The following is an 11,213-nucleotide window of genomic DNA, read 5'->3' on the forward strand; positions in this document are numbered from 1 at the left end:
CTCTAAAAAAGCGAGAATTGCAAAAGACATGGAAATTCTATTTAAAAATATATAAAATAAATTAATTTGATACAAATCAAAAAAAAAATATATTTATAAATCTAAAAATTAAAAATAAATCGAATAAAATTCTGACTATTTTTAACCATATAATATAAAAAAGACTTGTGAAAATACTTCTAGGAAAAAAAGTAATTTTTTTTGCATTTTTAAAATCTAATACACGAATGTGAGTTATATAATTATTTAGAGAATTGTATATAGACTCAAATTATGTAAATTAAAATTTTCTACCCCTACATAAAATTTATATTTAAATCAAAATCAATCTAAAATAATCAAAGTAAAATTTCGAATATTCACTTCAAGAAAAAAATACATACTGAGTAATGCAAATTCTTAAAATGTTCTTGCAGTTTTTATAACATATAACATTTTGTTTGAATATTTTGGATAAATATTATTTAAAGAATTGTATAATAAAAAAATAGATTTCATACAAATAAAATTTTCTATTGCAATTAAAATAAATTTTTCTATTGCAAACAAATATAAATTTATGAATCAATTTTTTTCTATCGTGAACAAGTTTTTTTTATCGCAACTAAAAATAAATTTATAAATCTACAAAAATATTAAAATAAAGCTTTTTCTTTGGAAAGGATTTTAGAACTGCGGAATACAATAAATTTGGCAAATTCTCTAATATTGACACAAGAATAATATTAAATATTTGACAGTAAAACAATAAAATAATTTAATAAAAGACAAATTTAATGAAAAAACAAATTTTATAACATTATATAAATATTCTGCATTAATATTTCAAAATTTGCGGCCAACAAAAAAGTATACATATACCTAAGAAGGTAAAAAACGTAAATATGAATTGTATGCAACTGGCATACCATTTATATTGATATATCATTTCATCTCTCAAATTTCAGAAAATATTTATTTTATTTATCATCTATTACCATTAAAATATATCCGAAAATAACGATAGTTTAAAACATAAGTTTCAAACATAATTCTCCATGATCTTTTGGCATCGTGTCAAATCGTTTTCGAGAACACATTTCGGAGAAAAGATGGAAATTTAATACCAAAACTTAGATATTTAGACATATATCACCAACACATCCTTGTCATAGCTATGTATATATTAATTAATTATTATTAATCGATAATTCACCTATGGGTTTGATTAGAATCGTACTTGGCACCGATGCCCCAAACTATATCATCAATTTGCAAATAACATAATATTGAATCGTATTATATCTGCAAGTTCAATAAACATGGACATTATTGATATGGATAGAATTGAACTAACATGTATTAAGTAAAGTCCAGCAAGACCAGAGGATTATGTAATCTTCCGATATTTGTCTAACTAGAAAATTATATACTGATCTCAGAAATCGATACTAAAATGATTCACCAACTTTGGGATGTTGACATAGTTAATTTTTTACTATCCTCTCGTGTTTTTAATAAACCAGGAAACTTTTTGATAGCCCTAGTCGTAAAATATCAGTGCATATATTAAATAATAATATTCTCCGGAAACTTAGTAAGTGAATCACTAACAAGTAAGTCTTAGACGTGCGCCATGTGTTTAAAGTTTCTGATACACCAGATGACGCCACTAATAAGCCATCGCTCAAGACATACACGTTTTGGAAATCAGGACCCATTTGCATAATTTTAGCTTGGGTAATAAATTTATACAAGCTAAAATTGTTATATATCAGGATAGAAGGAAAGTTGATGGTTGATGGAAGGAAAACTGGTGGTACTTCTTGTATTTGGAGATTGGTGGCCAACTTGTCCTTCGAAAAGTTATTAAAAATATTTAATTTACAATCCTTCACAAGCACTCCATTATCCAACATGTTTGTATCGGAGTATATAAATCTGTTTATATAGAATTTTTGTGAATTCCATCTACTTTCTGCTAAGCTAAAGAAAAAAGAGTGCCCAGGACAAAGTTTTCGTGTAATTAAACAAAATGTAGAAAAGTGTCCCTAATATTGCACTGCAAATTGGTACGATATATAATGTTAGGTTGTCAAATATCTCCCTTCCGCCTTTTTGTATTATAAACCAAGAGCAAAAAAGCGGAAGGGAGATATTTGACAACCTAATATTAACGATTTTGTGCGAGTTTTCATCGAAATGTTTGTATCGGAGTATTTAAATCTGTTTATATAGAATGTTAGTGAATTTTATCTACTTTCTGCTAAGCTAAAGAAAAAGAGTGCCCAGAACAAAATTTTCGTGTAATTTAATTTAATTAGCGCGTTTATAATACTAACGATTTCGTGCGAGTTTTCTTCAAAATGTTTGTATCCGAGTATATAAATCTGTTTATATAAGATGATAGTAAATTTTATCTACTTTCTGCTAAGCGAAAGAAAAAAAGAGCATAGAAAAATATTTTCGCGTAATTTAAAAAAATGTCCCTAATATTGCACGGCAAATTGACATGATATCAAAGAAACCTAGAAAAGAAATGTTAACTGGGAGGAAAATTGGTGGTGCTTCTTATATCTGGTCAACAATTGGAGATTGGTGGCCAACTTGTCCTTCGAAAAGTTAATAAAAACATTTAATTTACAATCCTCTACAAGCACTCCATTTATTTTTCCACTATTTTTTACCCCGTCGTATTATCTGCAATCTATTATTGTGCCAGGAAACAGTTTTTCATAGTTTTATTATATAGGTCCTCCTGATGCTCTTTTAACTCTTCTTGTCTCGGCATTTTCCACGGATACAGATTCGAAATTCCATAGGTTGAAAATTGAAAAACGAAGGAAAACTCTTGTATGATGCCGGCGGGAAAATAGTCGGAGAAATGGGAGAAAAAATTAAAAAAAATTCTCCGAAATTTGTGCAATGATAGAGTTCATGGGGATAAAGGACATAGTAAAATATTATAGGTCTAGGAGAAGTGGTTTAGTTATAAAAATGCATCAAATCTTGCGCTTAATGTGACGCTTCAAAAATTTACTATTCCATTTAGTCGAGTCATTGAAGATTTTAAAAACAGTTCCAAATCTTTTCAATTATTTTTTTAAGTAAATTTTAATTAAATAGTTATTATAAGTGTAATTGTTAATGATAGGTTAAAATTTATATTATAAAAATTTCCGGTAAAAAAATCAATTATTATCAAAAAGTCGATTATTTAGAAATTTTTGCAAATTCCCTTGAAGCACAATACCACTTATACCAATTTTTTTAACACTTCAGCATTCAGAAATTGGCTATTTTATGTTACATTTAAAGAGCTCCTCAGGATGTATTGGGAATTCGTTTTAAAATATATATTGCATAACTAAACAGTTGACTTACATTTTTTTTTATTATAATTATAAATGTTCAATGAGATTCTCACAGACGCACCGTTTGTGCTAGAATCTTGCAGTTTGAAATTATCATTTATCAAAGTATTTATTTTGAAAACAAATTATTAAATTGATCATTTATTTTTCAAAATTCAAATTTTTGTAGCGTTTTGATAAAAGTGCGCCCACAGTGCAAATTTTAACTTTATATTCATTTTTATTAGGGTCATTTTTCTACATTTTTTAGATTTATATACTCCGATACAAACATTTGGAAGAAAACTCGCACAAAATCGTTAATATTATATATCGTGCCAATTTGAGGGACATTTTTATAACAGAAAATTATGTTCTGGGCTCTTTTTTTTCTTTAGCTTAGTAGAAAGTAGATAAAATTTATCATCATTCTATATAAACAGATTTAAATAAACCGATACAAACATTTGGAAAAAAACTCGCACAAAATCGTTAATAGTATATATCGCACCAATTTGCTGTGCAATCTTAGGGACATTTTTCTACATTTTTTTTAATTAAGCGAAAATTTTGTTCCTGGCACTCTTTTTTCTTCAGCTTGGCAGAAAGAAGGTAAAATTTACTAACTTTCTGTATAAACAGATTTATATACTCCGATACAAACATTTGGAAGAAAACTCGCACAAAATTGTTAATATTATATATCGTACCAATTTGCTGTGCAATATTAGGGACGTTTTTTTTACATTTTTTCAAATTCCTCGAAAATTTTGTTCTGGGCACTCTTTTTCCTTCAGCTTAGCAGAAAGTAGATACAATTTACAACCATTCTATATAAACAGATTGATATACTCGCATACAAACATTTGGAAAAAAATTCGCACAAAATCGTTAATATTATATATCGTACCAATTTGCTGTGCAATATTAGGACATTTTTCTATTTTTTTTTCTTAAATTCCGCAAAAATTTTGTTCTAGGCACTCTTCTTTCTTTAGCTTAGCAGAAAGTAGATATAATTTACTGTCATTCTACATAAACAGATTTATATACTCCGATACAAACATTTAGAAGAAAAATCGCACAAAATCGTACCAATTTTTAGGGACATTTTTCTGCACAAAATCGTTGATAATATATATCGTACCAATTTCAGTGACATCTTTCAACATTTTTTTTAAATTACGCGAAAATTTTGTTTAGGGCACTCTTTTTTCTTTAGCTTAGTAGAAAGTAGATATAATTTACTATTATTCTATATAAACAGATTTATATACTACGATACAAACATTTGGAAGAAAACTCTCACAAAATCGTACCAATTTGCTATGCAATATTAGGATTATTTTTCCACATTTTTTTAAATTACGCGAAAATTTTGTTTTCAGCACTATTTTTTTTTAGCTTCGTTAGTAGAAAGTAGATACAATTTATAGTCCAATTTTTAAATTGATATTACTAGCAAATTGATTAAAATGTATTTAAAAAACGTGGATATTGCTTATAAACCAAAGCATAAATTGGGTCCAAAACTTGCGTTAAAAACGACAATTCATGATTTTCGAATGTGAGTAATATGTCACCCAGCTTGCTGGCTAAATCCTATGATGACATATGTTTTTTGCTTTTGTTTCAACGACCATAAAATGCTTTATAGCAGATATTCCAGATAGCTGATGCTCTCGGCAAAAAGTTTTTGCTGGAAACAGACCGCGCTTTTGTCCACTAACTCTCTCCTCGTATAAATAAAAATATTGTATATATATATATATATATATATATATATATATATGCTTTGTTTTATTTATAATTTTTTATAAAATCAATACTTTCTTTCATCTTCCAATTACGTAACAAAAAGGTAACTTTTGCGTCTCTTTTACAAAGTACCGTCAATTATAACTGGCGTTGGGAATATTCTCCTTTTGTTTCAATTTAATTTCCATCGGTAACCAGTTACCATTTACCTGTTTCCAGTTACCAGTTGTTAGTTTGTTAGATGAATGATAGTCACGTAGGTAATATAATATAATAATATTCAACAACCAGACACCATGGGTATAAATTCGCATAATATCAATTAAAACTGTGAGAATTGCGCTTATTAGCAACTTCTGGGAAATAGATGGAAATTGTTACTGTTACTGACTTAGTTTTATTTTAGCAGACCATTCTATAAAAACAGCTTAATATAATTCCCTCTCAAAGTATTTTTTAATTTTATTTCCAATCTCTAATTAAGCATTTAACTAATTAGCGTCCACTAATAACTCTTATTACCGACACATATTTCTCTTCTCGAAAATCTCTCCAGAGAATATTCGCGTTTAATTAAAAATCTAAACAAAGTCATTTTTGCGAATCGCTCGTAGTCAAAGTATGCTTTTCTTCTTTTTAGTCATTAATTAAAAATGTCATCCTTTAATTTTATTATGTACCTTTTTCATATCTTGAGCAAACACTTCTCAGTAAAGAAAGATCGTAATCATTTTACGGATAAAAAGTTTCGAGCTTGTTGTTGTTCGAGTTGTTTTTGCTTTGAGAAAGGAATACTTTAATATAATATAAGGATACTTTAGTATTAGGAAAATATTGTATATATATATATATATATATATATATACACCTAAACTACCGAGTTGATTTTTAATTTAATTTGTTCATATTGTTAATAATTCAAATTAATAAGTCATGAAACAAAAGTAAAACATAATACAAATGGGTCAAAAACAAGACATTTCTAGATAATTTGTACTAGTTTTTTTTTTATAATTATATTTGGATCCAACTTGGTATAAAAGATTGTTAAAGTTTAAAAATAAAAATCTTGAAAATATAGAACTTCAATTCGAACTTTCGTTGCATTTTCATGAAAAAGTTTTACTTTCGGATGAGGAAAAAAATTTCCTTAACATAATTATTTAAATTCTATAATAATCAAGAAATCAAAATAGAACACTCTTAATTCAGTTTCAGATGTCAAAACCTTTGCTTTCTGTTATCAGATTTTTAATTTGTTTAAATTTATTTTTAAATTTTATTCTGGAATAAGAGGTAGTGTTTAATTTTTTTAGAACATACCCCCGCATTTGAAAAACAAATGTATTATTTTTTTATAGTACTATTAATATGTTAATTTCAATTTTTTTGATTTATATGAGCAAAAATCTTTGTATTTTTTCAAGATTTTTAAATATTTTTCCTGGGTAAATATATAATATATAAATAACTCCATATATAAACTAATTTACAATTACATTTGGATCCAGCTTGATCTTGAAGATTGTTAAAATTTAAAAATAAAAATTTTGAAAATATAAAACTTTAATTTGGGCTTTCGTATATATTTCAGATACCATACATAATATTTTTTTCAGTTTATAGTTTAAACTAAAAATGATGTAAAGTTCGACAGATAGTGAAAAATATGATGAAAAATCCAAAATGCATTATCTAAAAGTAACAGATATATAAAATGATATCTCTGATATATTTTAGTAATGAAATTAAATTTATCATGCTTTATATGAAAAAAAATCCATAATTTTCATTCATACACAAGCACTAAAATTTTGATTTACTATTTAAAATTAAAACAAATATTTCTAAACTTTTTATGACAGAAATCTAAAGAAATCACGATTCCCTTATAAATCTAACATGATAATATATTAATTTATAAAAATTCAGGCAAAAATTGGACAGTTTCTATTGTTCTTCATTCAATATTTATATCCAAAATAAAATGTAAAAAAGCAGGCAATTTAATCAGTCAACATTTTTATCAAAAAATAATAGTTCTGAAAAATTCAGGCAAATTCTAAAGTATTTCAATCAACATCTATTTCATAATTTTTTTTATTTAGGCAAAAATTAAGCAAGTTCTATTATTTACCATTAAACATTGCTATTATAATTTAATTTCTATAAATTCAAGCAAAAATATGATGAATTTTAACAATTCCCATTCAACATTCTAATTCTAAAATTTCATTCAACATTTATGTCATAAGAAAATTTTCATAAATTCAGGCAATAATTGGAAGAATTCTCAAATTTTTCATTCAACATTATTTCATAAGAAAAATTTCTATAAATTCAGGCAAAAATTGAGTAAATTATATCGTTACATTACATTCATTTTATAAAATAACTTCTATAAATTCAGGCAAAATTAAAAATACTAGATCATTTTTCTTTCAACATTTCTACGAGAAAATAATTTCTATAAATAAATTCAAGCAAGTACCATCATTTTACATTTATCATTCGCGTCATAAAATAATTTTTATAAAAGATTCAGGCAAAAATTGGACAAGTTCTAACGATTTTCATTCAACATTTATTTCGTAAGATCATTTCTGGAAATTCAGGCAAAAATTGCACAAGTTCTAATAATTTTCATTCAACATTTATCTCGTAGGGTCATTTCTAGAAATTTAGGCAAAATTTGAGCAAGTTTTTTAAATTATATAAATTCAGGCTCATTCAGGCAAGTTTTATCATCTCTCGTTCAACATTTATTTCGAAACAAAATATTTATAAGTTCAGGCAAATGTAAGAACATTCATATCATAATTTTTTTTCTAACAATTCAAGCATTTTTTAGAAATAGTTCTTTTATCAAATCAGGCTCTATTTTTAACATTCGACATTTTGAAAAAAAAATTACCCTGAAAACAGGGTGTCCTATTAAATCGCTCGGTTTGTACTGAATCCAGTCCTGATCCAAATCTAAAGGTTCAATTTTTTGAACAATTGGTAACTCGGAACCTTTTTCGGAATCGGAACTGCGATCTCTCTACTAATAAAAAAAAAATTGACAAAAAAGTTGCAACAATCATTGTGAATTTTATGTAAAATATGTAGAATTTTTTTAATTATTTCTGTTACTCAAAATTATGATTCCTTTAGCTCTCTGTCTATTTTTGGATGGATTTCCTCGTTGCGAATAATTATAATGTGTTTTGCGAGCAAAACGCTTTGTGCGTATAGGAGTACATTAAATTTTGCACGTTTCGACAAAACCGCATGTTATATCAAAGGAATATGTACTAACTTTTGATTTGTCATATAATTAGCTACATGTACAAACATACTATACGCTTGTGTAAATTTCATATAATAAAAATTAACTTAAATAACAAATTTTCGATTCCTAAAACGACAACTGGTAGTAAAAAATTCTCTTGGTAAGATCTGACTTTCAGGTACATTTTTATGAAAAATTTTATGAAAATTTATTTTTATAAAAGTTTGTTGAAAATTTTAAGCATATTTATTCCTATATATTTAAGATCTATTGAATATTTTAATATATATTAATAATTTTTGTATTTTTTTACCTGAAATAGTGGCTGGTCAATTTTTGCAGTAGCAGGAATTCTCACAGTATAACTCCTTTGTTTAAATTCCGGAGAATGATCATTTACATCCAAAATTTCAACAATGACTTTAGTCACTGATGACAAAGATGGGACGCCACTGTCTGAGACAACGACCTGAAAAAAATTAAAAAAAAAAAATTAATTATAAAATAAAATAGCCAAAACAGCAAGGTTTTCTGAGGCCACAAACCAGAAAAAGCTTATAGGTTTTATTTAAAATGAAATAAATATTGTTTTTGGAAGAATAGTAAGTTTTATTTCAGAACAAATTTTTGCCTTTTTGGATATGTATATATATAAAATCGAATTCAAAACAGGAAAAACTGCATAACTCAATCCTTTACAAACACTTTACGACTTCGTATTTTTTCTTTGGATCAACTAACTCTACATATTTATATTTTCCTCGGTTTTTTCTTTCAAGGAAATGTTTAAATAAAAACACGGTTTTTTAAGAGAAACTAGGAACGAAGGTAATAGTCAAGGAAAAACAACTTTGGAAACTATATTTCAAAAAAAAAATTGATATGGCATTTAGTGGTGTAATTTTATGGTGCCTCAACTTATGTATGCATTTGTTTGGTGAATTTGGATAACTTTTGAATCGTTTATTTTAGATACAGTAGATATTCAGCAAATTTATGCAAAAGTAGATAACAAACAAGTTTTTCTAACACCATAAAGTCCTACAACACATACTTTATCCCTTATATATCATTTTCCATCATTTCATATCATTCACCCAGTTTCCCCTATCCTGTGTGTGAAGTTTTGTATAATATTCCTCGGAACAAAAGTGAGATACGACGACATCAAAGAGCAAAATGCAAAACAAGGGAAACACAACACTTTTGAGAATTTCTTGGATAGAATCGATATCCTGCAAGAACTCTGAAAGGACGATATTTGATAAAAAAATAGAACGACCTGGAGAAAATTGAGACCTAGCACAACAATATTGTTGAAAGGAGAAAATTATGTGTATATATATATTGATATATATATATATATATATATATATATATATATAAAGAATATTTTTTAAAACGAAACTTATTGGCCTAAAAACGCGACACCAAAGTTCTCATTTGCGCCTGTTTGTATTCCGAGTGACTCTGATTATATAATTTGTTACTTTCAAACTATTTGTCTAAATTGCATACAATATTTAAAAATTTTTTAGTAATTGAAATATCTATAATATTTTCTACATCATAAAACCATAGGTTAACTTGGTATACTTTAAAATCGTAACTGAAAATATAAAAATAATGACCAAAGCTCTCTTTGGAGCTTATTTGGATCGTGAGTGATTTTTTTTACAATTTTAACTGTAACTTTAAAACCGTTTTGTTCTAAATTTCATACAATATTTGGTAAATTTGTAGTAAATTAAAATATATAATTTTTTAACATCATAAAGTCCTATGCTAATTCGGTTTACTTTAAAATCACATTTGAAAGCAAAAAATTAATGACCAAAGCCCTCATTGGTTGATTGAGTTTTTTTTTTATTTTCTTTATTTTACTTATGCAAATAATTCATTTGTAAATTTTAGAAATATTAGTTTTGTATATTATTTAAAATAATACAAACATAATGCCTAAACATTTTTTTTTTAAAATTTTATATTTTTGACAAAAGTTTTTCATATTTAGGTTCTTTATTGTACAATTCTATTTTTTTATCAGATTATTTGAATAAAAAGTTACAAATATTATACAAAGTAAACTAATAATATGTATAATAAATAATATCAATATATATATATATATATATATATATATTAATTTAGTTGTTAAATTTTATTAATGACATAAAACTTAAAAAAAAATATAATATGAGAAAAACATTCTTAATTTAATAAATAATAATAAAGAATAATTTATTAATTTAAATCCAAAATTAATTGTAAAATCAATACATAGATATTTTTTAAATGCTAAATGCATTTCATTTTATAATTTTGTAAAATGCTGACAGAATTAAAGAGAAATTTTTTAAATTTTTGCAAAAATATGACACAAACTACTAGAAAAAAATATAAATATATGGAAACAATTTAACAGAACCAAAATATGCATTTATTTATATTTATCATATTGATAGAATAAATATAAAAATTCCCAAGTTTTTTTCTCAAATAGGTACTTAAAATAAAATGATTTTTGGCTAATTTTTTTGCACCGATTGCGTGCAACCAGGAACCTCAAATTTCAGTATAACATGCTTTAATGCATATAGAAAACAATAAACACTAAAGTTTTTTTTATAAATATTTTTAAGTGTTGTTTATAAATATTACACTGCAATGCACGCCTACAATCCAACAACGAGACACCTTGACGCACCATATATCGCGTAGAACTTTTTTCCGCAATTTGGCAATAAAAACTCCGAGTTAAATTTAACGCAAAAATTTAATATATCGTAGATACGAAATGAAATAAAAATTTTTGTACTCTAGTTTTATTTCCGACATTTACTCCTGCA

At 25.9% G+C, this 11,213-nt stretch overlaps 1 pseudogene; it reads right to left on the reverse strand.

Moving 5' to 3' along the window:
- Window positions 1-11,213, reverse strand: part of LOC113373314 — a 518,232-nt pseudogene that overhangs the window by 7,441 nt on the left and 499,578 nt on the right.

The sequence above is a fragment of the Ctenocephalides felis genome, unplaced genomic scaffold (genome assembly GCF_003426905.1).
Source record: "Ctenocephalides felis isolate EL2017-DRISC unplaced genomic scaffold, ASM342690v1 CF-g0.4_SCAFFOLD_01604, whole genome shotgun sequence".
Lineage (NCBI taxonomy): Eukaryota > Metazoa > Arthropoda > Insecta > Siphonaptera > Pulicidae > Ctenocephalides > Ctenocephalides felis.